This window comes from Psammomys obesus, unplaced genomic scaffold (genome assembly GCF_907164565.1).
Source record: "Psammomys obesus unplaced genomic scaffold, mPsaObe1.curated_primary_1811, whole genome shotgun sequence".
Classification (NCBI taxonomy): Eukaryota; Metazoa; Chordata; class Mammalia; order Rodentia; family Muridae; genus Psammomys; species Psammomys obesus.
Genome location: NW_026596057.1, coordinates 25,877,636 through 25,884,956, shown reverse-complemented (window position 1 = coordinate 25,884,956; position 7,321 = coordinate 25,877,636). Strand labels below are relative to the sequence as shown.

The 7,321-nt window shown below is 38.5% G+C and overlaps 1 pseudogene; it reads left to right on the top strand.

Moving 5' to 3' along the window:
- Nucleotides 1-6,654: 6,654 nt before the first annotated feature.
- On the top strand, nt 6,655-6,885 carry LOC129689293 (28S ribosomal protein S21, mitochondrial-like; annotated as a pseudogene).
- The last annotated feature ends 436 nt before the right edge of the window (nt 6,886-7,321 follow it).

The following is a 7,321-nucleotide window of genomic DNA, read 5'->3' as shown; positions in this document are numbered from 1 at the left end:
ACACACACACACACACACACACACACACACACACACACACACACACACAGAGTAACAAGGGGGCTTAGGAAGTAGAAGGGATTTAATGAGATGGGGAAGAGAATAAGAAAGAATAAGGGGTAGAGAGATGGCTCAGTGGTTAAAAGCACTGGCTGCTTTTTCAGAGAATATGGCTGCTCACAACTGTCTGTAGCTCCAGTTCTAGGAGACCCGACACCACCACATAGACATATATGTAGGCAAAATTAAAAAAAATTACATAAAATAAATAAAATAAAATTAATAAATTTATTGTACATAAAATAAAAGTAAATAAATCATTAAAAGAATGAATAATTGGGAGGATTTGATGAAAGAATATTACATATACATATGGAATTATAAAAAAAGCATAAGTTTTAAAAATAAAAAATAACAATTTCTGGGACATTGTGGAACAGCTTAATGTACTTGTAAATAGAATTATTGGGGGAAGAAAGGAGTCAGAAAAAAACACATGGAAAGAAATAGTGGTTTAGTACAGTTTAATGCGGATTAACAATTTACACTTTCAAAACCTCACTGAAGCCTAAGAAGGATAAATTCTGAACATTTCTCCTGGATATATCATAGTGAAAGACAGACAAAAGCAAATTTCTGACTGTAGGAAAATGTGGGAGGCAAATAGGGAAAACTCATGATAAGATTATCGGAGACTTCTTACCGTGAACTGTAGAACTCCAAAGACTTTGAACCATAACCACAAGGTGCTAAAGGAAAATGAAAACAAGCTTTCAACCAACAGACAGTAAAATTATCCTTCAACGACAAAGGTAAAGTGGAAACAACAGCAAATAAACCCAAATTTAAGATCTTTTGGCCTAACCTCTCCATGCATGATCCTTAGTTGGTGCATCGGTCTCTGCAGCACCCCACGGTATCAGTTTTTTTAGTGTTGTTGGTCTCCTTGCAGAGCTCTTGTCTTCTCTGGGTTTTTCTATGTCTCTGCCCCCCCCCCCCCATTCTTCCATAAGACTCCCTGTGCTCTGTGCAAAGATTGACTGTGAGTCTCAGCATCTGCTTCAACCTCCTTTTGGGTGGAGCCTTTACAGAGGACCTCTATAGTAGGCTCCTGTCCTGATCCCTCTCTTCCACTGCTTCTGGGGTTTATTGTGTTTGTCATTCTGAATGACGTTTAAGCAGCTCAGTCTCCATGTGGCTTCCTGAGAAAGGAGAGCAGGGGCCTCCTCTGTCATGAACTTGGTTGCCTGCTCTTTGATCAGGCTATGAGTCTCATCCTCTGCTTGGATGGATGCCTCACTCACTAGAGTTTTTCAGAGCCTCTGTGGAAGGCTTCTGTCTTGTTCCCTGTCTCCTGCTCCTGATGTCTATCGTGTTTGTCCTTCTGAATGAGGATTGAGCATCTTCTCTAGGGTCTTCCTTGTTGTTTAGCTTCTTTAGGATTATAGATTTTAGTAAGTTTATACCGTATTATATGGCTAATATCCACTTATGATTGAGTATATACCATGTGTGTCTTTCTGCTTCTGGGTTACCTCACTCAAGATGTTCTTTCTAGTTACCACAATTTGCCTGAAAATTTTCATGATTTCCTTGTTTTTAATAGCAGTATTCCATTATGTAAATGTATCACAATTTCTGTATCCATTTCTCCGTTGAGAGACATCTGGGTTGTTTCCAGCTTCTGGCTATTATGAAAAAAGCTGCTATGAACATGGTTGAGCAAATGTCCTTGTTGTGTACTTGAGCATCTTTTGGATATATGCCTAGGAGTGGTGTAGCTTTTTGTTAATATGCCACAACCTTATCTATCTATCTATCTATCTATCTATCTATCTATCTATCTATCTATCTATGTGTTGATGTTTTACAGGTATGAATGTCTGTGTGAGGGTGTAGAATGCCCCAGAATTGGAGTTACAGATAGTTGTGACCTGCCATGTGGGTGCTCAACCTGATGAAAATGAAAGTTGTATGAATGTCATTAAAATACAGGCATAGACATGTCTTTTCTTTCTTTGTTTGCTTTTTTTTTTTTTTTTAAAAAAAAAGTCAGTCCAAGTAGAGTTCCCTGCCCTTCAAATCACATTGTTTCCATTTATTTATCTTCAAGTGTTAGATATCGATACAGATTAAAATAAAGGAACTATTAGGACAGTAATAGCAGAAAATAGTACCACACGCTATTCCTTGCACAGTCTGGTATACTGTGTCCCAGCCATTGTGTCCCTGCCTCAGCTGCCATGCTTCTTTAAGTCCGTGCTGTCCTCCTGCTCCTCTGTGACTGCAGTGTCAATAAGCAAATAAAAGAACAGTGCTAACACTGCAAGTCAGAGTGTTCCTTCACAAATGTATATGTTTGTATTCACCACGGAGTTTATCTTGTACAATGGTTGATTCTGAAAGCAACCAACAAAAATGATGTGCATATCAGGAAGTGCAAAGATCAGCGAGGCCTGGGAACTCACTGTGAAATCAGCTCGGGTAGCTGGAGTGACCTCAGACTAGTGAGGTAAAACCCCTTCTACCAATTAGCGTTCAACAGAAGAGAATGTTCTCGGAACACCTGTTCCAGAATAAATAAACTCTTGAGTGACTTAAAGACACTTTAGTCTGAAAGAGCAAATAGATAACCGCTCTCTCTCTCTCTCTCTCACACACACACACACACACACACATACCTTTTTAAGGTATAACAGTTTGGACTTGCCATAATTCAGGCATCACCAGACGTTTGCTATGATGTCACAAGCATCATCCAGTAGTAAAATATACTTGATGTCTATCCCCTGTGGCTTGTGGCCTGACGTTTTGTGGCTTGCTGAGTCATGTTAACATGCTGCCCTTTCGGTAAGACATTCTTGCAAGAACCTTTGCTTTTAGAACTATGATTATAAAAGATTTGTTTCCAACAAATTTGTTCCTTGGATATAAACTCTTTAGACTCTAACTAGATGATCTGTTATCATGCAGCTGGAAGATGTAATGGCCAAGAAGGTTTTTGTTTGTTTGTTTTTAAGGCAGAAGATCTTCAGGATAAGACTTGCCCCAAATATGGGACTTGTCCTGTGGTATTGGTGATAATTACATATTTGTTGATTTATATATGATTTATTAAGTAAAAGGCCCGATTTTCTAGGAACTAATGTTTCTCTAAATATTTATCAAATTAGTCCCTTCTTGTCATAGTAAAAGCCTATGGGTGGGTATTTTATAGTTTCTTTAATTTTAAACAGTCTACTAAGCCATGTTTAGAATAAGAGGTTTTTTTTCATTTGTTAAAATTATTTTTCCTCATATAATATATCACCATTATGATTACCTCTCCCTCTTCTCCTTCTACTTTCTCCCTATTTCCCCTCCCATCCAGACCCACATCCTTTCTGTATGTCAGAAAACAAACAGGCTTCTAAGGAATTATAATAAAATGTAAGAAAGTAAAAAAAAATAAGATAAAACAAAAACTATCACATCAGAGTTTGACAAGATAAACAAACAGAAGGAAAAGAGCCCAAAAATAAGGCATAAGATTCAGAGACCTACTTGTTCACATACTCATGAATCCCATAAAAGCATAACCTGGGAGCCATGATTTATGTGCATGACTAAGGACTCTTACCATAGGCTATGTTAACACTCCTTACACTGTGGGAAGATTTTTATAAGATTGCTTATGGAGGGAAAAAAGGTAAACTAATACATGTTATGGATTAAGATGACTTCTAATTGGTGGTGAAAGAGAACAGGGTTTCTGAAATTTAATTAAAGTAACCACAGTAGCCTGATAAAATCAAGTGTTCTTTCTAGATGGTCAGTTTTGTGGCAACTGACTTTAAGAACAAAAATATTACAGAAAAGAACAAGGAAACTTGTTCTTGACATGTTAATTCGTTATCTTGGATGAGTCATAGGTTTCTCAGTTACATAAATATTTCAAGACATTTAATTGTATACTTTAAGTGCATGACGTTTACCGCACATCTATTGCATATTTATAAAGTTGCCAAAAAGAAAAAAAAAATCAGAAGCACCCGAGTCCTCCTGAAGTTCTCCTGTAAAGGGCTCATCAGTGAGTAGTGATGCAGGAGGTCCTCCTGCTGCCTTTCCACCCCGGAGGTGGGACATACCATCCCCCATATGGGGGGTTGTTGTAAAACATTAGATCTGCAATTGGAAACATGTTCAATTTGTTGAGAGGTTCTTTATGTCACTGAACAAGAGCCAATGTCTAACTCTGTTGAGAATAGATTTAATGTTTTACTAAATTATTCAAGAAAGCCACAGGTATTGAATAGAAAAATGTAGAACATGGTTTTGGAGAAAGGTCACTGCACTACTTCCAGGTTCTATATGCTTCCATGTTTGTTGCTCTGAGAATGTGTCTTTTACCCTGTAGAGGCAGGGAACCAGTCATATGTGGGAAAAAATGACAAAGTGTATGGACAACAACAGAATTTCTAGTGAAAAATACACAAGAGGGAAAAAGAATTGCTGAGTAAAAAGGAAACACATCAGTGGAGACCCAAGGCATGCTCTTCAAAACAAACCAGGCACACCTCAGCATAATGCTGAATTCTCTTATATTTGAATCACTTACAATTCTCGATTTGAAACTTTCTTCCTGTAACAAAACCAACAAGATGACCACTTGTCATATGTTTATCTCTGAGTGTACCATATCCTTTATCATTGGAATCATCCTAGGGAATATAAAACACTCATGAAAGTGGGAGGAAATTGAATAGCGTGCATTGTATTTGGAACCCCACAGTCTGCTGCATTATATTTCAGATACAACTCAGAGGTGTCACTGTTTATACATCTGTGGCTAGTCCAAAAACGCTTCTTATCATCATTTGTTCACAAACAGGAGACATCTGGTAGAGGACTATGCTGGAATCATTAGACTGGGAAAAAAGAAGAAAATTATTCATCTAACAGCTTGCCAGATGGTTGACAAAGAATGCCTTTACTAATTTGTGGGGCAATTTTTGCTAAGTACTGAGATGTTTTTGACAACATAATGCTCAAATGAATAGAGCATTTCTGACAAAAGCACAGACATACTGCAGTCACTCAAAAGTTTACTGATATTAGCTTACTGTCACATTTTGGGGTGCAGGGCAAAAAGGGTGCGTTAGTGTTCACATGCAAAATATTATAAAGTACTCATTCCTAAAATTAAATCATCAAGACATTCTTTATTTCCATATTTATTTGAAAGGGAATATGAGAAAAACATTAGATAACTCACATAAATGACCACCTCTCCTAGCCTCCATCATAATTAAGATTGGCAGCAGTGTCCATGTCCAACTTTGTTAGCGATATCCCTTTTTCACTTTGGGTTAGTTTGAAAGGAAGAGTCATTTCATGAGTGAGAACCTTTGTCCTAGCTGGACCTCTAAGGAGCCCCTTTCCTCTTCTTTTTTAAAAACCTGATATATATCATGCACACAGTGCTCTAGAACCACATGGACCACCAGTACTGTTTCTCATGCCCCTGCTCTCTGTTCTTTTTCTTCCCAATTAGTCTCTCTCCCTCCCTCCTTCCATCATTTCTTCTTTCTCCATGCAGTCAGTTACAACTGTCATATACTCATAAAGGCAAAGGTCACATAATGTTCAAGTGGTACTGTCCCTTCACATTTTTCTCTGTCCTTGTGCTCCCACAGTTCTCATACTGTTCTTCTCCCATGTCTTCTAGACTTTGGAGTGAGTGACACAGATGTTCTAGGGACAACCACTCAGCGGTTATTCCCAAACCTTCAGTCAGTTATGAGTCCATTATGACCATTGCTCATCGGTCAAAGAGGCTTCTCACAGCAGGGCTTAGAGCCGCACCAGCCCATGGGTGGAACATAGATGTTAATAAGGTAGTCTAGTTACATGCTCACTTGGCCCAGTGTCAGTCAAGTGTTCCTCCGATGGGACCCGTGACCTCCCTAGCCACTGGCTTTTGACCATTTCTACAGCAATGGTTAGAGAAATTATTCTGAATGAGGTAACCCGGACACTGAAAGACAGATATGATATGTATTCACTTATATGTGGATATTGGTTTTAAGTCTTTATAAGTAAGCTACAATCCATATGACCACAGAGGTTAGGTATTGAATAAGGAGTGGATGGCTCTCCCTAAAAAAGGAAAATAAAATAGTTACAGATGGAAAGGGGCAACTGTAATGAGAGCATCAAATGGGGAGGGGGAGAAAAAGTGAAACAAGGGAGGGAAAACAGGGAAGGACGGCTAAATAAGGGCTATATGTGTGGACATGTGGAAACTTATACAGTAGGAACACACACACACACACACATACATACATACATATATATGCAATGAAATACTTTTCTGTTTGTGCATCAGCACAGCCTGAAGAACTGCATTAAAGGGTCTCAGCATTAGGGAGGATAGGAACCACTCTGAAGGGATGATATCAATAATATAATAAAATAAAATACAATAAAATAAAAGCAAAACTATCATAACAGAGTTGGGAAAGACAAAGAAACAGAAAAAAATACCAGTAAAAGGCACATGAATCAATGACCAATTCATTCTCACACTGAGGAATCCCATAAAAACACAAAACTGGGAGTCCGAGTACCGAGACCCACCCCTGTCTGTAGGTCTTGAGAACTGAATGCAAGGCCATGGCTAAATATCTGAAGTTCATTTTCAGGACTGTGATGGCTCAGGAGGAGAATGTGGAAGGTATCCTCACCACTTGATGGGCTTACTGAAGTCATAAAGTGATGACTGTTTGTCATGGCTGCCAGCAGGAGAGCTGTGAAACGTGCTGAAGGATCTACAACATGGAAATGGCTCGAATGATTAACTTCTAGATGAGACAGAACCATGCAGATCCACGGCTTGGCTGCTAAGGTCTGGGATAGAAGGCCCACATTAATTCTCTGTCCTGCCCTTTTCTTTATCCAATCCCAGTTTCTGTTACCTTTCTCTATAATAAACTCAATCACACATGAACAAGAAAAAAAGAAAAACCTACAAAACTAGAAGCCATAATATATGTGCAAAGGGGACCTGGTTTAGACTCACACAGGCCCTGTCTGTGCTGCTGAGGCTTGTTTTTGAGGTTCAATGTTGAATTCCTAAAATTTTTCCTTTCTGTTTTTCTCTCAGTTTGGGTTGTCTTCAGTGATTCTATTTCTACTTTTATGTTTCAAACTGTTTTCTTCACTTCATTCCATTGTTTGTATTGTCATAGATTTCTTTAATGGAATTATTCATTTCCTCTCCAAGGACCTTGCACATACTCATTAAAGCTCTTTTGAGCCTTGCTTCAGGCATATTGCATTT